Source organism: Glossina fuscipes, unplaced genomic scaffold (assembly GCF_014805625.2).
Source record: "Glossina fuscipes isolate IAEA_lab_2018 unplaced genomic scaffold, Yale_Gfus_2 27, whole genome shotgun sequence".
Classification (NCBI taxonomy): Eukaryota; Metazoa; Arthropoda; class Insecta; order Diptera; family Glossinidae; genus Glossina; species Glossina fuscipes.
In genome coordinates this window covers 8,711,555-8,737,430 of record NW_023998422.1, presented here as the reverse complement: position 1 = coordinate 8,737,430, position 25,876 = coordinate 8,711,555, and the positions used below count along the sequence as shown (strand labels likewise).

The window sequence follows — 25,876 nt, the reverse complement described above, 5'->3', positions numbered from 1 at the left end:
AAATTAAAAATTTTAGGAACTTCGTAGCATAAAAATGACTAATTGAAAGTCTTCTAGGAAAAGAAGTCAAAATGGTGGTGAGCCGTAGTGATGGCAAGTTTATTGCAGTATATTCTTTTTTCTAAAAATCTCTTCTTTGCTCATCGTTAGTGTTATCATTATAGAGGCCTACCTTTAAGGTCCTTAAAAAGGTTTTCTTAATCCAAGTTTAGTCCATTTTATCCTAAATTACTTCTTACTACTATTGCCTTATTAAGGCCTACTCTCCATAGGAACTTTTACATAGAAAGACATCCAAGAAATAGGTCAAGGTAGCCCAATGTTAGCCCAAATTAATATTTTAGTCCAGCTTTCACAATGAAACAGTTTTAGCCATAAAAAGACTTGTGTTTTGTAAAAGGTCGGTTCGAATAGTAGTCGCATCCCATCCAAACTCGAAATATTTTCTTCGGCATTTCTTCCAAGAAATATTGAACAGAATGTGGGCTTCTAAGCTGCTCAGCTATGTAAGTCCCCAAAGAAGAAATGATAATCTTTTTTTTACATAATGACTTTTGCAAAAATCGACTTTATGTATAAGTAGTATTAACAGCCAATAAAGCCGTCTAATCCAATCTATTTGAGAGTTTACAAAATCTCAAGCAAATATCTTCAAGTAACTGCTCACAGGTTCAGGACAGATTACATGGGAGATTGTAATGGATGCAGAAAATAAGTCTGAATTGATTGGTATGCTAAAATGTGGGAGTACCCCGAGTAGTTCTCAGTTTTGTTTCCATGCACTTTCCATGCACCTGAGTACACTATGAATGATCAGAAAATATGAAATATCTGAAGACTGGAAGTACAAAGTGTTTTGCTACTTCTCGTCAGTCGCCCAATACCCCACCCGATCCCACAAACACTAGACCATACGTTACTCCTTAAGCGTAATAAGTGCTCCAGTTTGCAGTCATGATAATCAAAAATATTAAACTAACAGCTCTTCCCACATCCAAGTAAGTCATAAACAAAAAAGGAGCAAAAGTAGCTACTACCGACAGCCAAATATACTAAATTTCCTTTCTAATGAACATTCAATTTTACTAAATAATACCGTCAAATTAAATCATCCACGCAAAATACACGCCTGAGGGTGATTACGGTATTCACAGTTTTAATAATAACAAAATACTTTAGCGCGAATGTCAGAGTTGTCCGACCGAGGGCATTTTCCATTGGCCTTTTAACTGGCTGCAGAAAATTATGTAAATATATGGAATACATGGCAGAATCCTCGCCCCAAGATTGAAAACTTTATTCGGTTTTATTTGGCTAACCGGTGCCGTCTAACCGCATATCACAAGGATATAAATTCTTTTCATCGTTTGATGGCGATCGCCTAAAATTTTTACGTTGTAATTATAAAATATTCTCTCAAAAGTAAGCGTATCAAGCAATCGTTTAGCATCGGAAATCCTAATCGAAATTGCCCTTAGGATATCGCTTAGAGTCTTTGCCTCTCACAGCCCTTTTTCTAAATGCTTTCCGTAACAAATTTCGGGTTCATAATAGATACGAATTCTACCTCATTACAGACGTGTGGATCATTTTCGAATAAGTGATATATAGCCATTCGCGAAATGTCGAGTTACTGCCGAAAGTTTTGCAACTATCAGATTTTCAAGAAAAAATTAACTATCGGACAGAGGGACAGATAAACGGTCGTGGGGCTAGACGAAAATTAAATTAACAATTTAAAACAATTAAAAAAACTTTCTTCAATTAAGAATATAATGTATTTTGACTCTCTAAAGCCTATGTCGTACTGGTGTGTTACAAATGAGAGGACAAATCTATTATGACATACACGCGTTTTGCTTCTACACTGAGTGTGAGTATGAAAATATTTTGTAAAACTCATTCATCTATTCCAGGAAAATTTTGGGAATAAATTATGACAAAAAGCTTAATGTATACAAAGTGTTCGTCGGCAAGGTTTAGTCCTTTGTTTAACTGCCATCATAATAAACAAGAACTTTAGCTTTGTTTACGTTCAGTGGTCGCTAAGCGTAGAAGTGTGCAAATTCATTATGGAAAACTATCTGATTACTCAAACTGCTTTAATTATAAAACACATTTTATCACAATTAACCGACCGTCAGTTGCCGCCGGAATTTCGTGTATAAATTACGATAAGAAGCTTGATAAGCAATGGGCGCTAAGAAGATTTACTGCCACGCTTAAGCTTCTTATTGTTAAACATCATGAGCTCTGACAATATGTTTACGGCAGTCAAATGGTGAAGAGAAACGCTTTAGGAAAAAAAATATTTGAGTAATTTTAATAATATTTTATTATAGTTAATTATCAATTATTGGGACAAATTTTTTGGCAGAAATGAATGAATTATTTACCGTTTAATGAATCAGCTTGAAATGGGACAGCTCTGGAGCTGTTTGATGCAAGCTTCGATTGGCGGCAAATCATCTGAGAATTCCTGGATGTAAAATGTTCAAAATCATTCTTACCGTCCGTCCCTGCGTCCTTAGGAGAAATTTCCCTTTACAGCGATTTAAAATTCATTTCACATTTGGAGCCTTCTTCCACAGGAGGACCACTAGTGTTGCCTTGAAAAACTTGCTTATTGAAACTATGGTAGTTTATATGCATTATCTATTATTCCATCGTCCATTCTATCCATCTCAACAGTATCTATATTCCACGTTCCATATTCTCTATTCGATATTCCACATCCTCTTTATGCTACGTTGCCATACATTCTGTGTGTCACTTTCTATGCTCTATGTTTTATATTCCCTGGTCCATGTTATATGGTTTGTATTCCATTTTGTGTATGGCGTCTTTCAGGTGTACTTTTTGTACTTTATGTTCCATATGTTATATTCTGTATTCCATTTTGAATATTGCATTTGCTATTGTCTACATTTCGCATCTCATATTCTATATCCGATATCTTATAGTCCGTAGTTTTCCCATGTCATCTTCCATGTTTTATATCCTATATATCTATGTTCAATATTCTGTATTTCGTATTCTATATTTCATATACCACATCTCTTATTGCTCGCTCTGCATACTACGTTCGATGTTTTCATTCCTTGTTCTGTCTTCGAGACCTTATATTCCATACTGAATATTTAATATTCCGTATTCCATATTTTTGATTCGATATTCTACACTATGCGTCCTATATTCTACGTTCTACATTTCATATAGACTAATCCATTAGTTTATACTTCCCATATTCCCATATCCTATATTGCATACATTTCTCTCATTCCACATTCTATATTCCATTTTCTATATTAAATGTTATGCTCCTTGTATATCCTTGTACATTTCATAGCCTGTATTCTACATTTTATACAATGTATATTTATATTACATACATTCAAAATATATTTCGGTACCCTATACTTAATACTCTTCATTCTGTATTACATATTCTACGTTCTACGTTTTGTTATCTTCACCATTCATCCTTCATTTTGCACACTTGAACAGCCTGCAATTTTAAGTTATCTAGTATCGATGTCTATGTGTTAGTGTTAGCTAAGATATGCAACACATATTGACTTCCCAATATCCTTAGAATAGCTACGAAAAAACTTTAATGCGAAACCAATAGTTTGAACCCATTTTCTACCAAAATCTGCTGCGCATTCTATGATGATCTTCCTAATAGATCTGAGCATATTTAAAAAAAAAAAGCGAAAAATATAATAGAGTTTCCCATGTTCAACCCATACGTTTCCTTCTAAATTTCGAGGTCGGCCTACCTGCTTATAGTAAACGGCTTCTTCGCCTGAGTGAGACCACAGCGATGCTCACTATTGCCTTAGTGTAAAAATGACCTCCATTGATAACTTAACCGATCTCTACATCGCTGCTAATGATTACGCTAATGATGAGCTTTGTTAATAACAAAAATTCTCTCACACACAGATGCACAGATTTGTTTACAACTTGGTGGGAATACAAAGAATCTCGAATGTTGTCGCAAGCAACGATCACCTGCTGAATGTAATGTATATCTTAACGTCGCCCTATTCACACGTCCTCCTTAAACCAATACTTCCTCGACTTTACGACATCCGTGTATATATTAAATCTATTCAGCTTAAGTAGAAATGCAATTGTGGTCAGATGCGATGGAACTGTGTGTGAGAAAAGAAATCTCTCCAATAAATAATTGCAAGCTTTAGAGCAATAGCATAGGCGCACAATCAAAAAATTGATTACTTGCCATGTCAAACTAAGCGTTCGAGTAACAAGACTGATAAACTTTATGAAAGCCGACCGACCTTATACAGATTATGCAGAGTTAATAAAGTTACATTGTAAACTTTCATCTATGACATGAATTTATTATGACTGAGAAACTTGAATCTCAGCGCCTATAAAATATGTAAAGGGATCAGGATATAATTACCTATGAGAGATTAGTTCGAATTTAATGGCAATAGAACCGCTTCAATCCAGGCTCGTTTTCATTATCAATACTTTTTGAATTCAAAAGAAATATTAATTTAACTACGTTCCTCTACTATTTATATCAATTTAATATGACTTGATTTCATTCGTGCTATTCATCCTAAGAGTAAAGTTATAATGAAAACAATTAAAGCCACTAAGCTCCTGATCATCTTATCTAATCGAAAAGAAAAGGAAAAAGAGCCGATAGTCATAGTTGTTATGCCTGGAATTTATACTTTTGGTCTAAATAAATTACAATAATAATAAGAACAAGAACGTTATAGCCAAGCAAGGCTGACCATTGAATACCCTACACGCTTTGCCCAGTTTTGGAAATAAGACAGCAAAACTTTCAGATTATTTTCATGCAAAGACCCATATTTCATGAAAGCCCGCATATTGGAGGATGCCCAAAGCCTCGAATGAACTAATCCAAAGTTAACAAACTGAATTTACTTTCCAAAGGTTTTACTAATTTTCAACTTTCGCCATAGACAACTAGAAATTATGCTTATCATAATTGAATATTATAAAACATCCATACAAGGGCTTGCGTTCCATAATAGGTCTTATATATGTTAGGATACCAAAAATTGATCTACATGATCCAATTTTATCTTTTTTACCTAGTTTATTGCTGCAGACTAATTTTCATCATAGGATATCAAAAATTAAACTTTTTTTTCTGGAGGGGTTCATATTTATGAAAGGGAATAGACCCATCTACTTCAAATTTGGTCCATTTAAATTTTATGCCAAATTACTAGCATAAGCAAATTTTTATCATAAAACATTAACAAATAGGCCGTTTTGACCAGCAAATTTTTACATTTCCCGAGAATCTTTATATCCAAAATAAAGGCCGATGTGGCGCTAATTCGGTTAAGATGATTTCTTTATCAGCGCACAATTATGAATTTTTACCATGAAATATTGAATATTACATCTGTTTGCCGCTTACAGATACAGTTTTCATAGGAAAGGTTATATAAAGGAGGTTTCAAAAAATTGCCCCAGTCGAACTAAATTTTTCATACCAATTCAGAATGTCGAAATATTATTACACAGAGAGCTTTTTTCGGAAAATTTTAAAAATTGCAATTTTTGAAGAGTAGTCGAAAAAGTGGACCGATCCGAGACCTTTTAAATAGCTTTCATTCTTGGGTCAAAATTATGTAGGGTTAGTAAGGTCTTTAATGAGAATTTTTATTTCTTAAAAGAATTTACTACCCGCTAACTGAAGAACCCGTACCTCAGCACCTGTAAAATGCGTAAAGGCAAACTTGCTGCAGATTACTTTGGCTCAGCAATGCACATATTCACGTACATTTTAAAGTCGACAACCAAAGAGTTCATTATCGGGGATAACTCGGATAAGCTTCGGAAGCCCCGATCACAGGGCCTATAAACTTTATAAAAGCAGATAGATAAGTAGCTGCATGCATTAATGGATTTTAACAGGATTATGTAGGAGTTGTACGTCTTTTATTGAAAACTAGATTTTGCGAGTCATGTAAACCTTTCTGTATAATTATTTCTTCTAACAGTAAACGACGTGAGAAGTGAAAATGAAGCTTGCGTGTTTAATTGATTTCTTTTTTGATTCATTTCGTTACAGCAAGCTTTGTTGATGGTCCATGCTAGACTGCTTGCATATAACTAAGCGCAGAAGAGAAAACTTAAGATTAACTATCGCGAGCTTTGAAAAGCGAAGGATTCATTACCTAAGAAAACTAAAAAACTCGGTTCGCTGGGTCTATATAAAGTATATATTTATTGTTAAGCAAAAGATTTTGAATCGATTTAGCAATGCCTGGTTGCCCACCTAGCCTTTATCTAATCGAAACCTAAATAAAGAAAAAACCCTAATTCCCTCAATTCTGATCATAGTTCAGCATTAAAAACGGGCGTCACTCGCCCCGCCATACAAAAAAAAAAAAAAATAAATTTCACATTGCTGTGTATATCGATTTAAAATGTGATGCACATAGTTATTACGACCGTTTAAATGTTTATTGCAGAAATGCTTTGGCCAATCGGCCAATTAACGAAATATTTTGCATTTTTTTACATGCACATGAAGATGACGCGTATCCATGATTTACTCACACATAGGGAAAATGTAACTTTATCATCTGTTATGATTCAAAAATATAATGACAGCAAGAATTTCCAAGTGACAGATGTTATACAAAGCATTTTATAAACGCAAATGTGCTGAGTAAGATTCTTTTGGAAACAAATCTTGAAGATTAACTTTTCAAATTTTACTTATAATTTATTGCGTATCGCCTTTGAAAGCCTAAAATACAAATTAATATCTTCGAGTCAGTCTATTATACAAATATGATCGACAAAAACCTAACAGATGTTAAGGATTTCCCCGCTCTCTCTGCACTTTGACTTTGAAATATTTGAGAAATTTTTTCCATAACTTCTCAAAGATATATCAGATGTGTGAGGCAGAAATAGAGAGGGAGAGAGAGAGAGAGAAAGAGAGAGAGAGGGAAAAGTGTCTATAGGCAAATGCTTGTTTTTTGATTTGATTTCTCCTTGTTCAATTGTATAAATGCATGTTTGAGAATCCCTGACCGAGAGAGTGTGTGCACTCATACTTTCCCATCTACATACGCATATACGCTTTGCATAAGGATGTAATTGAAATGGTCGCATGAAATTCATAAAAATTTGATGTAAAGGCGACATCAGGGAACTTTTCTTATTTCTGCTGTTGTTGTCGTTGTTGTTGTTACATCTTTGGTCCCTGCTCCTGTTCTTGTTGCTATTATTTGAAAAAAAAAAACAAAAAAAAACAAAAAGAAGCAAGAAAAAAAAAATTTGTAATACTTATAAGTGATGATGAATATATGCATGCATTCGTTTATGTGTTACCACACAAGCACGTACTTCAAGATGTGCATGTAAGCGGTGTTAAGAATTTACCCGAAAATCAACCCTCGAAAGAAATTGAAAAAAAACAAAAAAAAAAAAACACAAAAATACAATAACATCAATTTAACATTTTTTCGTGTACGTGGAGAGTGAATAATACATACGCGTACCGTGACAACAACAACAACAACAACGGCTATGACGACAATTACTACTACGACAGCTATGGCAAGCAGGCAGGCGCGCAGGCAAGCAGACAGACAGACAGACAGACCATACATAGTAGTATAAACGAATGTGATTAATTCATTGTAAAGTAAAAAAAATTCTCATAGTTTTTTAAATATTGTATCAAGAGTTAACGCACAACTGACTTTCTTTCTTCTCTTCTAAAAAATAAAAAAAAAACACACATACACACATAAGCGCAGACCCGAAGAACTACATTGCTTTGCATAAAACTAATGTACGTCAGCATCACAGTTTTTAAAAGAACGAAACGCTTACACACAAACACACACACACACAAAGACACAATCAGCCGCTTTTTCATGCACTCTTACCCTAAGAAACTCTGAAAACTCTCATCTCGTAGTTAATGCGTATGTATACAGAATGAATATGAAATAAAATAAAAAGTAATTATTAATAAATTGTTCATAACCAATTAAGATGATGATGTTGCTTTATGTTGTTCTCTTTTGTTTTGCTGTTGTTGTTGCCGTTGTTGCTTTTATTATTGTTTGTTTGTCTTTTTTACTTTTTTTTTTTTTTGTTTTTTTTGTTTTTTGTAACTTGGTTGGTCGGTCGGTCGGTCGGTCGATTTGTGTATAATAAAATTGTTGTACAATTATATGGAGGTAGTAAACGTTTGTTGTTGTTTTTATATATATATATAAAAATATATATATATTTTATAAGTTATTATATATATATATATATATATATATATATTTATATATTGTACATGTATATAAATTCTCTATCCTGCCTTAGCGTATTGTGTGGCAGATGTTAGAGAAAAATTTTCATTTAAAATTCAATGGAAATTAATGAATAGCGAGCATTCTGTTGAGCTTGGGAAAAAAGATTGTTGTGGTTTCTTTTTTTAAGCTGAATTTTCGTTAATTAAGTAAAAAAAAGAAAAAAAAAGAAGAGAGGCAGGTAAACGAAATTACAAAATCGATCAATAAAACCGTTTAACCGGCATTGTTTCGGTTTAAAGGATTTTCTAGTCATTCGAACTGTTAATCTACCTGAATGAAAGGTTATTCAACAGCAAGAATATCAAATGTACGGCACTTCGACTGTCTGGCGACAGATAGACAGCTAGAACAATTGTTATAGTTATGCTTATAGAACTTATATAAAAGAAACTTTCTCACTCAGCTACATTATCTTAAATTAATTGAATTCAATTCAACCTTTTTAACCCTGCATTAGTTTTCCACATTAAAAGTAACATAAATTTTATGAATAAAACTAATAAAAAAAAGAAAATGAAAAACGAAAAGACTATAGCAAGTCACAGCCCATCATTAAATATCCTAAACTAATTCATATAAGGACTTTTCAAAATCATCAAACTTTATATGTGAAGTCGCTGGAAAAACCGTATTCACTAGCGCTTATACTTGGACCGAAAGGGGTCAGTGTACCAAACTGTAGCTTGAACATAAGAAAATCAAATGGACAGATGGACAGACACGCACTAGAGCCACTTGCTGAATCGATCCGCATAATAAAAGGTATATCTATTCCAAGTCCATCTAGGTGTTGCATACATCCACACATAATGTGATGCAATCCGCACAGTATCGCAAGCGATGTAATGATAAACAACTGATCATACGATCGAATTTTAGCTATAAACTTGTTGGTGAACCAATTGGAACACATTTTCCCTTAATCTGGGTAAAGATTTATATAAAATTTTACAATGTTGCCAACTAGAAGGCTCTAAGGTATTGATGGATACACATTTTGTGTAAAAAGTATCCGGAATTTTTTGCAACATTTTACGACTTTGCCAAGTCTAAAGCTATAAGCCATTGGTCGCTGCATATTTTGGAATTTTTAAATAAAGACGAATTCTTCCTCTACCTTGAAGAGGTGACGAAACTTATTCAATTAATTTTTAACTATTATTACGGAGATTAAATGAATGCTTGTTACGTGTAACACGACGATGATCAAAATGAAGTGTGAAAAGAAAGGAGTGGACCGTTAAGTGCTATGCATGGACCGATAGAGCATTGACTAAAGCTACGACCAAGTATGGTCAAACTTCGCTAGGGTGAAGAACTGCGAGCCGCAATCGCGACTCTTGTCTATCGGTCTATATGACATATCAGGTGCTTTTTTGAAGCCGTTGGACCTCTATAGATCCCAGAGCATTTATATACACCTTAAAAACTCCGTCCGTCGAGGACTTCTCGAAATGTATTTAAAAAACTTCGTAAAAGTGAATGGGTTATATAACGATCTCGACATCTTTTTCTAAAACAAATTTATTACGCTGTACGCCTAAAATTACATTAACAATTTCAAATTTTATTACGTATAAGCAAACGTCGGTTCAGCCAAACGAGGAGATAGATGATGAGTGAATCGATTGAAATGTTTTTAAATGAATTCAAACAAGTAAGAAAATTTAATTTGGTAAGGACCGAATCTTTTATACCCATCACCGTTACCCTAAGGAAGACGAAAGAAAAAAATGAACATAATTTTCATGCTCCATAATATGGAGTGGGCGCAGCTGTTTTTTTTCTATTTTCAAAAACAAAGTTTTTTTCGGGATTGTAGGCATGTGGGCGTTGGAGGCGTGTCCTTTGAAATGTTTAGGTCAATTCCAAATTCTTTAGCAAATTTTTAGACGAAACCTTCATTTTCGCTGACGGAAGAATGCTTACCGCAAATACTACAAAGTTGCGTAAACAGACAGACGAACAGACGGATATGTTTAGATGCATTCAAGGATTGTAACTGGCCAAGAATTTATGTACTCTGTGGGGCATTATTATAGCTTATTTCAAATTTTGATAACCTATTGGGTAGGCGCGTTCGATTTTTACCAATTTTTTTCCACAGATGCTACTGCATCGCCCATAGAAATTTATTTGCTATAGTTTATGAGTAATGGGCGAAAAATCAATTTTTCATTCCCTTTAAAACCCAGGAGTGCTCTCAGTTCACGTGGAGCTGTGGCCGTATCCTTCGACCGATTTGGCCTATTTTCAATACCAACCTGCGTGCCTTCACACTTCCAATCTTTCTGAAAAATTTAAAGTCATTTCTTCTCTGCGGACCGAAGAATGTTTACAACAAGCATTACACAAACGGACAGAGGGACATGGATAAATCGATTTAGAATTTGATGGCTGATCAAGAATATATATACTTTGTGGGGTCTCTGATGCTTTGCTTCTGGACGTTGCAAACGTTTTGACAAAATGAACATATCCCTCATCCTTCGGTGATGGGTATAAAAATAATTATTATTGTAAGAGAACTTTAACTTTATTGCTATTTTTAAATTAATATAATCAGTACTCCTCAGGCGAGACATGCGCTGGATAAAAGAGTAAGAGTTGCTTAAGTGTTGGATGTTTCAGATAAACGCTCCCTCGTGGGCAAAAAACTTTATGCTAATTAGATAACAGACCAAGAAGATTGATAGAAGAATCAGTTATAAAACTGCCAAAGCCTTATTGTTTGCAATATAATTAAAACATTTCGAAGGAATTATACGAACACACCGTTAACAAAAAAAAAAAAAAAAAAAAACATAAAATTGCATAGACAATCTTTCTTTTCAACTATTCCAGCTAACTATGCTAACAATGGCAAAAAAAAAAAATAAATAAATAAATAAAAGAAATTAGTTAAGTCGAGATTGTGCGTAAACAATGCCGCTATTCTCTAAGGTTTGATAACGTTTTGCTTTTTGTCTTTCTATCCCGCTTGGTTTAAATGGCGTTACCACATATAATTTTATAGCTGTTACCAAAAAATGCAGACGAACTGCTTTCGTTATGGCATTTGCAACAATTGCAAATATACAGTTAAGTAATCGTATCGAAGACATATGCATTTAACGAATTTAATGAACCGATCCCGATGGGCTTATGGATACACGCCCCAAATGACAAGGGATTGTCATACTTTTGTCTGACCTATAGACGCCTGCACCCATCGAAGCGTAAATAAAATACTGTGCATAGACGTGTATCGTTTGTCGAAGCAATCGAAAACTATGATGCAGAAGTGACACATTCTTACATACTTACTTAAGCTGGGCTTTTCTACATAATTACTTTTGCTACCAAGATTTATCCAAGTGTCTGTAAAGAGATAACTTGCCATAGAATATCTGTTTTCGGAGAATTAAAGTATCGTACGAAAATGGCTACGACTGGCCCGTGGGCATTTCCATAATTTGCAAAACAGCAAGAGATTGTAGTATTTTTCCAGAAACTATATAGATCCTGAAGTCTTTGACATTTCCTGTCGCTCTATCTACCCAATCGTACGGAGAGAACCGCTAGACGCACAAATGAGTTTTCTCTACTTTTTGATAAAATTCAAATCGAATTAAAGAAAGACTGATTGCAAAGCTTAATAATCGTAATATGTACGATTACTATTTATAGTCTTTTGCCTCTTATCGGTTAGCTTGCAGAAGAGTTAACAGCACAGTTGACAAGGTTTCAAGGTGAAGTAGTAATCGTCTCAATTTCGTACATTTTCAACTTTGCTTTATGGCTGATCTGCTACATATGAATGCGTCGATCCGAATCAGTGCTAATCAGGAGGAGAGAAGTCTTAAGTATCAAGCGAGCTTCCCAGCTCGAGGTAAAGATCACTTTCTGGCTTGCTTTCGCCAAAAATGGGAGAACGTTTATAAACAATCATAATCTTTCTGCCTATGAGACACTTCATTATCACTCCAAGATAACTTAATCATTTCTATGCATTTTTCCCAGCTTAAAACATAATCAGAATGAAGCGTTGTAAATAATGTGTAGCTCTTTACACTTTCATGTACACTCAACTGCGGCCTATAAACCACCGAAATTGACAGCACGCAAATGTCAACGTCAAAGTTATCTCGATCTGCAATCTCGGAAGAAATGCACGCGTAAGGTAGATTTTATAAAGAAACCAATATTAACACTTTACTTACTTATACACACCCAACTGAACACAATGGAAAGCCTTAATGGAAGGTTTTTGCATCGCAAGCTCTTGAAACTGCCCGCAATCGAATTCTTGGCACGTCTGTACTTTATAAAGTCCTAACAAATGACATACTTTCTCAAGTCTTACGCAAAGATATATATATATAGGAAGCACGTTTCTACCTTTGAAAACATGATATCGATCGATTTCATCTCACGTTTAAAATTTACAAGACACTAAAAGATTATATATATATTTCTTAAGCTATAAGCCAAAAGCATAATCTTATTACGCTTATAGAGAACCCATTCGCCAAGCAAAAGCCATTTTTCAGAATCTTTTTTATTAGAACTTTTAAAAAGGCGCTACCGAAAGACATCATCGCACGTTCATAATTTGTGAGATACTGTTATAGATAGTTACGTAGTTGCCTAACGTAAAAGGCCAAGAGATCATGAAAGTCACGCTTTCAATCAAGCAAAGTAAAAATTACATAGTAATTTCTACAGCCGGACATTTGACCTAATGCTCGAAGACTAGTAGTTTCCATAAGGATTTCTCGAGCATCAACAAAGCGTTTTTGTTGGCGTATGTTAAAAATGTTATTCACCCTCTTATGAGATGAAAAAGAGAAGACAGAGAGAGAAAGAGAGAGAACTTTAATCCCTGAAACACGATTGTTTATAGCACTATAAGTCTGTGTGGCTTAGCATGAAACTTGAACAAATGTTTAGCAATCGTACGCTTATCACCCATGGGAGCAAAAATTGCATATCTTTTCTTTGTGTGTGTTTTTGTTTTTGTGTCTTTTTCATTCTATTAAAGAAATTTCCCATTTGAATTTTATTGTACGCAAATACATACAATAGAAATTTCAAGTCAATTTAAGACTTAAGCGAATAATTAATTTGACGGTAAACGCATGTCCTCTAATCATTAGTTTAAGCAAATCCCACTAATTACTACAAATAAGTAAACGATTAGAAAAGTAAATTATTGTACTATTCCCTAAGGTCGGATGATATTCTTAATCTGTGATGTGTGGGATATGGCGGGTGTGTGTTTATGCGTGTATTTGTATGTACCCGTATTCTCGCTTAATTTAAGCGATACTAGCCGATGATGCCGATAAGTCGCACGGTATTTATGAAGCAATAAAATATTTAATTTATAATTAATTTATAATTAATGTAATTAATATAATTTTCAGTATAATGGGTTTGCTTAGCAATTTTTAATTATTATAATTAAGTTTATTATATGAAATTATGCTTAAATGAAACGGTCACTCTCGGTTAAATAGATTCTTAACAATTTTTCATTGACTTTCATAAGTAAGCGTGTGCCCGAACATATTCACATATTCACATATATACACATATATATATATATATATATACATATGTAGATGTGACTACACAAATTAAAGCAAGTAAAGTTCATATCTATTGTATGAATGTGTTCTACAACAAATACAACAAGATCACATCATGTCCGCTGAATGTCTTTTGTTAATAAATTAAATAAGACTCATTGCCAGCCAACCCGGCCAGCCAAGCAGGCACTCAGACAGTTAGGCCGACAAGACAGCCGGCAGTTAGTTAGTTAGTTAGTCAACTAACCCAGGCACCACCACCAGCAGCAGCAGCAACAGCAATAGCAACACAACAGCAACAGCAGCAGCAACTAGCACTAGCGGCTTGTGTACCCAAACGCTATCAGAAATGATAGACGGCTGCGATACGAAACGGTTGTGCTTTTCTAGGGCCAGAGAGTTGTAATGGAAATAAAAATGGAATAAAAAAAATAAAAAAAAAAAAACGAAAAGAAAATTGAAATAAATAAAAAACGCTGGTTTGGGAATTAAAACGTATGTATATGACAACAACAACAGCAACAACAACGACGACGACAATGACAACAGCAACTACAACAGTAACATACATCTGCAGTATAAGGAAATGCGTGGGGTTTGCTCTAGAAAAAAACAAAATAAATAAATAAATGAAATGAAAATAAAAAAAAAGGAGACCGAAAAAAGTTTTAACTGCCACTAAAGTTAACAATTACACATATGAACAGCGAAAGAACAACAACAACAACAACAACAACAACAACAGCAAAGGCAGTTACGTGAATTTCGGAAGAAAACAAAAACGTAATAAAAATTAAATATTGTACGAGTGTACGGTATTTTGTAAAAGTTTATGTTTTACTCTATTCCTAAATAAAATATGCGAATGTGTTTGTATATGTCTATATATTTGCTTTTTATATGACATTTGGTGGTTAGATGGCTAATGCTTCTAAATCAAAAAGAAACAAAAGCTGACAGCAACTGACAGAATAGAACCCGAAGAACCTTTAGAATTAGTAATAATAAAAACAACAACAACAACAATGACAATAACGGCAACAACAACAGCAGTAGCAGCAACATGAACAACAATTGCAAGACCCATAAAATTCTATTAGAAGTTTAAACAATCAAAAGAAATAAGTGTTTCAGCGGCACAAATAAACAAACAAACAAACAAACAAACAAACAAACAAGCAAACAAACAAACAAAATTACAATTCGACCAAATATTATATTTTGTATGTAGATGTGTTCGTTACGAGTCTATGCGTTTACACTATATGTTGACTTTGTGCATTGTTCAACTGCATAACCTCTATAACAACAAACATACATGACTGCATACAAACAATTGAGTTTTTAACTGCTAAACTATTATCCTTCCTGTCTCTGTTTTATTCGTACCTCCGTCCTTTTTTTTTGTATGTACTTACGTACATACGCATATAGCATCGCATGTGTGTACATATAAAGTTGTCTAAAAAATAACGAGCTCTTAGATAATCACAAATCATTTTCAATTCATTCAATTTTTATATTATTTTCAGCTAATTATCTAAGCTATCTTGCTTAAAAGCTCAATATTTTTTAGCTAATCTACTATTTCACATATACGCGCAGCGTATAGTGGACAAATTCTTTATACATTGTTAGTAATATTTTGATTTTTGTTTCCATTTTACTAGTGTTTTTTTTTTCCTTTTTTTTTTTTTACCCTATTCTTATATCATGTTGCAATCCTTAAAAGTTTACTGCACTCCTTCCCCTTTCTCCCTATATTTACAATGACAACAGCAGAGACCACGATACCATGTCACATAAAAAAAAAGGAAAAAAAAAATAGAAAAAAAAAAAACATTGAGAAGCTAAAAAGAAACATGAACTATAACGAGGACAATGCTAAAGACGTTAAAATAAATACAAAAAAAAAGTCTTAGAAATTTCTATTCACAGTACCGGATATTCGCATAAAAGCATTTAGTTAACAACTGGAAAACGGTGAGTGCACCAGGTATTATATAAGTTTTACTGCATTCCCATATATTTTTATATGTAAATAATGGAAACTACAAATAATCTTAGAAAGCATCATAAATCAACCGTTTTATTCAGCTTTATACGAGGCTCGTATTACCAGGTCTTGATTTAAAGCTACGAAAAGATGGAACTTTGCTTTTGAATCGAATTTATTCGGCACGAATGCACGCTATATGCCCGAATGATTAAGAAACAAGTTTTCATTTTTTCATTAGCTTTAATTAATTTTCTAAAAGGTATGGTCTTCATCGGAGGAATTACACGGTTTTCTTTCTCGACCATCCAATCGTGGAATGTCCTCTATATGTGTGGGGACAGGATGCTTAGGAAGGATTATAATAATGAAGGAAGAGAGGAGAGCAGTAGTATTTATGTACATTCGACTTAAAAGGGGAAATATCCGGAAGAACTATGACGAAGAAGACCCCTAGTGTTGGATTTCCCTGAAGACAAGCAGTTCTCTTAATGAACAATGAGTCACGGCAGTGTATAGTACTTGTATACGTTCGACTTGAAGGTAGATACATTTGCAATGGTAAGGAGTACTACTGAAGCATAGCGTTTCAGGAACCGCGTGAAAGGAGGAGAAGACTCTTACCGGTAAAATAGCCTCAAGGCGGGCAGTGCGATATTTCGTAGTAGTGTGTCATGCGGTATGGACGCAACTTCAGCGCCCGATGTGAAAAAGGTTAGTGATCCTGTTAAAGTACCTGGCAAATCTCTCCTAACCCTTTGTGTATCTATATATTAGCGCAACACAGTTCGCATTACGCTGATGTGCAAGAGTTTCGACAGTTTTTGACGCATTCTCGTTGCCCATGAGCAGCTTTGTGCTTCGCTGTATGCGTTAGGGGATCTCTAGAGGCTTACGCGCTCATATACTCTAATTTTTTCCAGATATACGCGATGTAAATTATACGAATACCGGTTGCAGTGAAGAAGCAATGAAGCTTTAAAGGATCTACGAGCTCGACAGCGTCTTTCGACGCTTCGAATACTTGTTTTGTCCAATGAATATCATTTTGTATCCTCATGCCAAGAATATCAAACGTTCCCAATTCTTCTACATTGAAACTACTAAAGAATATGGTTTGCTCGCCGCTTTTCATATGCGTTAAGAAAAAGCATTGAGCGTTAATTGCTTTGTAGTCTCAGCTCATTCATATATTTTTATGAAGTCTGTCTTAGCTGTGTCTCTCAACGTTTGCTTTGTAGGTCGGTGCAGCATAGTCTTTTTCTGAAGGAGAACGAGTAAAGCAAGATACTCTCATCTGCAAATGAGTAAATGGGGTATTTAGTTACGTATAATGAACACCAGGAAGAGTAAAAGAGAAAGAAGAGAACGTTGTGGTGCACCTGCATTTAAGTCGAATTCAATTTTTATCGAACGGTTGTCTAGGAAACTCGATGTAAACAAGTGAAGTTGACAGTTGGAACTAGTTGAAGTTATTTCAATACCTTTCATTTAATATATTCCACGTTTATATAGGAAGACGATAGCCTTCTATCTATAGTCTGTGTTCCTTCGCACTCGACAAGAAGTGAAGCCGCCTGTAATAAGTGGTTTAACAATTGCCTTCTCGACAGGGTGTCTTGGCTGCAAGTCCAACAGGAACTGAGTGTTTATTTAAATAACAAGGTCGATTATTCAAGTAAGTGGGGCAAAGATGTTTGGATAGGCCGCCTTTTTTGTAAATTGGTGCCTTGGCTAAAAGACAATACGATCCTGGTTTAGGACCTTCGCTGCGGAATAAAGTGCAACAAAATAATTATAAAAATAAAAGGACCCCGTTTTAAAGTCTTCGACCCCTTGTGCTTTGCTGAAGCTAATCCCTCCTGCTGTTAATGATGTCGTAGTTGGCTTACTGTTCAATAAATGCTTGATGATTATTGTCATTTCAAGCTGCATTTAAGTTGTACTTATGGGGAGGAAATCATTTGCATAAAGCATAGACAGACCGTATCACGGATAGAGTCTAAAATAGTCCTGAATTTTGTTACGTTCGTGTGTTCACTGAACACACACGCACATTTATCTCGCAAGTGTGATATCATGCTCCCGAAAAGCAGCAAAAAGTAAAATTATTACTAAACGTATTATTAATTGCCCCATACTGTGTTTTGCGTGAGCAACATGTAAAGCACATTAGAAGAAGCAAAGGAAACGCTTTACTCCAAATTTTTGATAAACTCTAAAAGCTATCGAAAAAATATTGTACAATATTTTGTGGACGTCAAGAGACCATCATCCGCACGCTCACTCTACGATAGTTAATTGCAATAAAATTTGTTTTTTGTGTTTTCTTAATCCTAAGGGATATATTTTAGTTTTTCATCCATATTTTTATTTTTATTTTGATTTAATTTTCTTAATCATTGCGTATAATTATAAAATGTAATCCGCCCGAGTGGCCGAAGGCGAAGAATCTCGACCAGCAACTCAATGGTCGTGGGTTCTCAAATCTCTCAAATGCGGTAGAGTAGTTAATAAAAGCCAGGTAGCCTTTAAGATGTTAGTGCTTTTAAGAGAATTAATAAAAATAATAATAATAATAATATAAAATGTTGTATCTCAACAGAAACATGAATCGTAAAGCATTCGTTTTGAAGATAATCCTTTTTGAGCAAAAACGAAATTGTGTACTATGCTCGAGTTAAACTGACTTTATATATATAGCGATAAAGTCTTAAATATTTAATTTAAAAAAAGTATTGCTTTCCCTAAGGAATTTTTCGAAAATTTCCATTTTTAGAATCGCACCTACTAAGCGATAAATATATTTTTCAAATCAATCGACTTTCATTGATTTACTTATTTTCAAGTTTACAAACACGGCTTGTCTTCTCTACGCATACGGTATTAGGTTAGCATAAAAAAAATACCAAGAAATTCTAGTTTAACGATCTTACCATTCGCAACGAATTCCTTTACCTAAGGTTAACAATTCCGTTCTTCCACGCTTAACTAAACTGAAACAGTAAGCGCCCAGGCACCACGACGGCAATGCCGAGGCAAACGTTGCTTTACCGTGTCAAGAAACAGGAAAAGTGTGAAATGTTCGTCTTTTTCGTGAAACTAATATTTCGAGACTAAAATTTTTTACGTACATTGGATGTTACTATTCCATTGACTAGCGCTTAGCTTAGTCTAGGAAGTAAGGAACGCGAGTATCTAGTAGGCATAGGAGAGCTCAAATTCGAGAGATGAATTCCCACTAGACTCATTAAGATTAGCATGGGATCGCTATAATGGGTGCTCGATCGGTAAAAATATGGCACTTAGCGTTTGGCTATGCACCTCGATTACGGCTACGTCCGCACCCTCACCCCCGTTCCATACATTTTTCCTTCTGATAATCGCTGTATTTTAACGTACGTAGAGAATGATTGATCGCAACCAATACAGACATTGTCCCTTCGTTGCCACAAGGTTATGTGTTTGTTTGCGATGCGACTTAAGCAATGTGGAACTAACGAAGAAATTGTAGAAGCAAATCTTATTTTTTTTGAGAAAAGAGTTTTTTTTTTTTTTCTTTGCAAGCCGACAATTGACCATTTTTTCTCGAACTCTGATACTCGCTTACATTTTCTCAAACGAAGACATACCGCCAGATAAAATGCTTTGCTGACTTTTCAGATTCTATAGACGTGTTTTTCTGCAAGAAATGCGGGTGGGAGGAGGTAATTAAATAAATTTGTGAGATGAGTCTTTGTTAGTTATCTGTGAAACGTCTGGACTCATCTACAACCATCTTAAGAGGTTCTCTCGAACAAGAGGTAAAAGTAATTTGCACCAGCTAAGTATATGTTAAACATTTCCCCTTCTTCGTTCGTAATTCATAGATTTTTTTTTAAAAGAAAATTTTATTATATTTCGAAAAGATATGTAATTGTTAACCTTTTCAATGCGTTCATCCGAAAGCTTCGAATGTCACTTGGAAAGCTCAAATTTAGAAAGTTAGGAATTTAAGAGAAAAACGTTAGGAGAGTCACGGGAATCGATTCATTGGAATGAAAAACTTTGGAGAGTGCTAATAAGTAACAATTGTTATATATATATAAATCTATTAATGGCTTTTCATCTTTATACCCACCACTGAAGAATGGAGATATACTCATTTGGCTTTTTTTTGCACAGAATCGGAGACCCTATAAATTATACATATTCTTGATCAGCGTTAAATTATGAATTGATTAAGCCGTGTCTGTCCGTCCGTCCATGTGATGTTTGTTGTTGACACTCTGCTGTCGCAAAAATGAAGATATTGACTTCAAATTTTGTAGAAACATTGAATGTCTTTGCACACAGGTTGGTATTAAAAATGGGCCAAGTTGGTCAGAATAATAGCCAGAAGTGGAGCATAAACTGAACACAACATCGTTTTTCTTGACAAAAATTTTTGGGTTTTTGGCTCGTTATTCAGAAATTATAAAAGTTAGAGAAGTTTGAAATTTTTCACATTTACTTTGCAAAACACTCTACGTTTACGTGCACATGTGGGAAAAATCGGCCATGTCCACACTAAGTTACAAATGATTAATTTTTATTTATTCACTTTCTTTAAGTTTTATGCTTATTTATCTATTATAAGGCAAGCAAGACAGAATGCTTAAAACTATTTTGGAACTTCCTCAACTGGAGGTATACTATCCGCCTTAAAATGTCTGAATATGGTAGACACTGCGACGTGGTGGATTAGTTTTTTTTGTTAATAATACCAGTGATATGGGTATCAAATAAAAGAACTTGGAGTGTAGAATGAGAAAGCTGTGTGTTAATTCTAAATTAATTGCGATAGAAGTCACGACTTAGTGGATAAATGTCTTCTTAAAAATACCTTCAATATCGGTATCAAATGAAAAGGGTTGAAGAGGAGAGTGCGAGTGTTAGTTATGCTTTAATTCTGGTACACGTTTAATGCATTAAGTCTTGTGGTGTTTAGAAAAAACCAAACTTAAATGGACCAAGCGTTCATGTGATGAGTATGTGAGATTCGGCTCCCGCCGAATATAACTTTTTTACTTGTTTGTTTTCTGTCGACAAAAAGACTTAAAGTGTCCTTTAAATGTATTCTGCAAAAACTTTCTATCACAACAATTCAAAAATGATCACAAACCTTGAAGATAGTAACAAAAGACACAATAACTATATGCCTGAGCAGAATCCAAGAACGCTACTGACTGTCGCCATTAACTTCTTTGGCGCGATGCTTAAAGTGAATTTAAAATATTTTCCTAACAAATTTTTCGACCTTCATCTGCGATGCAGGTGTTCCGAAATAGAGGACACATCATTTTTATATACCTCATCTACTCCCAATAATATTCAGTGGCTTCTTTTGTTTTCTCTGTTCCAGGTTATCCCGTACGATGCATGAGTAGCTTTCAAAAAATTTTTAAACAGATTTTGCCATCTTCTGAGGCAATCAAAGAAACTCTTTCCTCGTGCAATAATTAATGATACTTGATATATTTATTTATTCATTTCTGGCTACAATATCAGCCGGATTAAACAATACGTATGCTTGCATGCTTCAATTATGTCATTATAGACAAGATCATTGATCAAAAATCATAGCAAAGTTACAGTAAACAGTATGCAATGTATTTTTACAAAGTATGGTCTACTGCACTAAGATTCGAGCCCCCGGCCAACGACTGGATAGTCGCAAGCCTTATCTAATCCCCTCGGATACCGCTATCTTTCGCTAGTTCTTCTAGTTTACTCGGCAAGATGCAAGAAATCGTTTGAGACACTTTCTAAATATGTCAACCGTTATTGGCACCTTTTATCCACGAAAGTACCCTCAATATACAATAAACATTTTCTTAAGTGGCTTAAAACTCTTCGCTTAAGCGACTTTTCGAGCGCCTTGGCCGGGTTGATAGGAAATTGAGTAAAAAACGTTGCCAAAAGTACAAAAGGTCAACTATAACGCTTATCTACATTTACCTACCGGCTGTCAAGCACTCATCATCATCGTCTTGAAAATTGGCTGGGACGATATTGAAGATCATTTCTAAATGGAACGAGTTTCTAATAAACTTTTAGGGAAAGGATCCGTAAAGGAAGTTATACATCTCTTCGGCAAATGACAACACAACGCTAGCTGCAAATAACTTGAACGGCATTTCTTTTGAACACTCAAAGCCTTACCATGACTTGTATCTAACGTCTAACGTTATCTGATTTCGTTCATTATAGATTGGGGTAACTGAAAAATGTGAAGAAATTATCTAATGTGAAGATTATGATTTCTTAAACGCGAATGTTTTAAGTGATGAAGCTCCGTACTTAATAAGCAAGAAACTGTTGCCTTTTGGCCTACGAAGGCCTGAGAGGAATAGTGCAATAGATTCTTCATTCACAGCCAACGAGCGTTTGTTACGATTTTCGTTGCCGGAGTGCCAGTACAACGACTGGATTCTTCACTGAATAATGTCAACTGATCTCAGTTTGGATGAAGGTTGGGTCACCTGTCATACAACTGGTGACCAATGACTCTATAGTTTGAATGATTTCAAGTCATTCTTCTTGTTGCGAAACGCTCTACTTCTTGTATCCCTTTAGCTGCTCGTTGTTTTTTTTTTTTTTTTTTTTTATTAAACATTCCTTTATTTGATTTGTGATGCATATGTAGCTTAAGCGGTTTTTTTTTCTCCTCAAATACATGAGCCATTAGCTCTTATCAATCTCGAAATAGTCTTAAGTGCACTTAAACAAATATCAATTACTGTATAAACATATAGATCTGTATATATATATTTTAGTTTACTCATACATAGATATTTAAGTTGCATTTAGTACTTACACGACCAAAAGGAGTTTAAGGAACATCTGTACGGCCCATAGCTGAACATTTATACGTTAACAATACGTTCGTCGTATTAAGCATTTCTTGGACAATTTGAAGTACAAGACGAAAACATTTCTTCTTTTTAGGGAGGTTCACATAAACATACACAAACACACACGCACTATACAATGCAATAGTTTACGAACGAAATGAATATAACAACAACAGCAAGAAAAAAAAAAAATAATAATAATAATAGAAAGAAAGAAATTTCAATTTTCCGCTTTTATATTTCTGGCTTTTTTTTTATTACTATTTCTAAGGAATTTCAGTAAACGAGTACCACTGCAATAGTGTACTGGTTTGTATGCATGTATGTGTATGTGTGTGTGTGTGCATTTGCTTTCTCAATATTTCTATTTAATGCCGTTTCTTTTTTATTATTATTATTATTATTATTATTTTTGGCTCCCCTGTATTTTAGAGAATGCAATGAAAAGGCTATTCACTCCCCACATAGAACGGTGCATATATGCGAAATGCTTTAATATATGTAAACATCAATTGTTCATAGGATTGTCTATATATAGGTATATATGTAGTATATATATGCATGTATCTACAGGGATTTTGTGTTTTGCTTCATGGTTTCCCATGTACGCTCATAATAATGCTGATGATTATATTGCCAATCGCTGTTAATCGCTGCCTGCCGTTATCCTGTTGACTGTTGTGATTTGTTGTGTATGCTGTGCTATATGTTACGTTGTTGTCTTCATTTTTTATTATTATTATTATTTTTTTGTTTTTATTATTACAATGAACATCAACATATCTACTCGATGATGACGTTTTTAAAGTTATGTGATATTTAAATTTTTATATCATCTACACAACGTTATACGCGAAGAGATTTATTATAAATCTGCCGAGATAAATAAAAAACTTTATGATTTTGCCACGATTACTAAAAACATGAATTATATGCAGCCGACAATGCCTTTAGTTTCAAATTACTTGTTATGTTGAAATGAACGCTTCTCAAAGAAACTTTTTTTATTTTTTTTTTTTTTTATACTTATACATATATATATATATATATATACAAAAGATATAAGAAAAACACTTGATGTTTATCTTAGAGTCCTCCTCATCATAATATTTAATGTTTCGGCTCCTTTTTCTTTCTTTCTGCTTTATTTATTTTCATTACTTTTTTTTTTCTTTTTTTTGTGTTAGTTTTCAAAGATTCTGTCTTTTCACATTTTGTCTCAATTTACACGAAGATAAACATAAACCTGCATAGAATACTCAAACACGTCCAAACTCATTGACATATCTAAACACACTAAAAAAAAAACTTTGGGGACGATTTTATATTTGTGACATTTCATTACTGACGGTTATGAACCCAAACTGAGTATCAAATCGGCGAAGAGAAAAATAGAGAGAGAGAGAGAGAGAAAGATACCGAACAAGAGAGAGTGAAAAAGAAAAAGTGAACTCTTCTTTCAGCATTTTTTGGCTCTCTTTGTTAAACAGCTGTACCCTTAAACAAACAAACAATAAAGCACCACTTCATACCATTCACCACTCACTCCGCTCAGTCCAGCAGCATAGCGGAATACTACTACTACTTAGTTGTTTAGTGTTTGTTGTGTTGTGATTCTTTCTGGCGCCCCGTTTTTTTTTTTCATTTTCTTGAATTATTGTTATTGTTCTAATGCGTTATTCCACGTTTTTGTTGTTGTTATTGGTGCCAGTATTGTTATTATTGTTATAGGTTATGTTTTATATTTTCGAATGCATTAGAAGGGTAGATTACTTGTGTTTAGTAATTTCAGAGAGTGCCTCTCTTTTTTGTTAGTTTTGTTCATCCTGCTAGCATCATTGTTTTGATATAAACATGACAAGCAGAGAGATATGTTTTTATGTTTTTGTTCGCTTCAACGAATCCGTCATTTTTATGAAGGCAATTGATATCACAAGTTGAGTGACGTGTGGGCGACGTATTCAAAATACGGCCTAGCTTATGCGATAGAAAAGTGTTCAAAGGCGTATTTTAATCGAGTAGAGTTGCTTACCATTGTCATATAGATTGGGAATGGCCGAGAAGACATTGGAGCAGCACCCGATTTCAATGGATGCACGCATTTCAAAGAAACGGAATAATGTTTCCCTTTCACAGAAGCTTTGAGGATAGTGCCCTGGTACAGAGGCAGACGAGAAGGAGGGCGAAAAAACTCGACAGAGATCACGCAGTATCGCTTGATAAACTTTCCAATATTCGATAGCCAGAACTTGGATGAGTAGCAGGCAGCCAAAAAAACCTCATTGTTTCGAAAGCAACGCTAACTTAAGGGAGTTTCTTTGAACGTTCTTAAGCAAGTAAAGTAACTTGAAGAAAGTGTGCTTTTCAATTCACTTACGCAATTGTATTAGCAGAAATTCGTGGTGGAAGGAAAGGCACACAATCCCATTGAAACAAAAGTTCAAGAGGAAGGGAAGTTAAAACTTGATCGATTTGCCAAAATTATGAAAGGAAACACCAGATCCAGATAGTACGTGAAAAGGATTAAGGGAGTATTTCTATAGGCATACAAACAAGGGAGAGAAAAGATTTTATCGGTCGAGTTTTAAACTCAGAAGAATGGAAGAGGGGGAGGACGAAAGCATGATTTCGATGAGGTGGGAAGTATAACTTGGTAGAAAGTGTGGAGTTGTGCAGCAGACTAGGAGAAAGAAAAGTTCCGATCAAAAGCCTTTTTTTTGTGATTAAATCTTTTTTTTTTTTTGACCACTTTAAAAAAGTTCGGATGAACACGTCCTAAGTGGATAAGCGACCGTGTTTTTAAAATAAAGGTTAAGCTTCTCTAACATTCTATTTATTACCTGTGAATGGGCTTAGGTTGAAGTGTTTTTTTCCATATCAAATTCGACGACGTTTTGTCTTAAACTTGAACACCACGGATAGGTCACTAGTCACTGGTTCACAAGCAAGTGAAAATTTCGCGGAAGTGAAATGCTATAACGCACCCAAAAAGGTATGATTGGGGTTTAAGGAAATATATGGGAAAGTTTTAACGCCTTAAGCTTCGCTCCAAACTTTAATAGTTGGGGGGACCGG

The 25,876-nt window shown here is 34.5% G+C and overlaps 1 protein-coding gene across 4 annotated transcripts in view; it reads right to left on the bottom strand.

Annotated features, from left to right (window-relative positions):
- LOC119635637 (netrin receptor unc-5) overlaps positions 1-24,150 on the bottom strand; it is a 68,376-nt gene extending 44,226 nt beyond the window's left edge. For 2 of the 4 annotated variants that reach the window (XM_038030524.1, XM_038030525.1), the window contains exons 1-2: positions 23,767-24,150; positions 22,765-23,674 (exon numbers count right to left, since the gene is read on the bottom strand). The gene's annotated coding sequence lies outside the window, so the exon portion shown is untranslated. Of the gene's footprint in view, positions 1-22,764 lie in introns of all 4 variants that reach the window. The other 2 variants (XM_038030527.1, XM_038030526.1) reach the window with 2 other exon arrangements.
- Between the last annotated feature and the right edge of the window lie 1,726 nt (positions 24,151-25,876).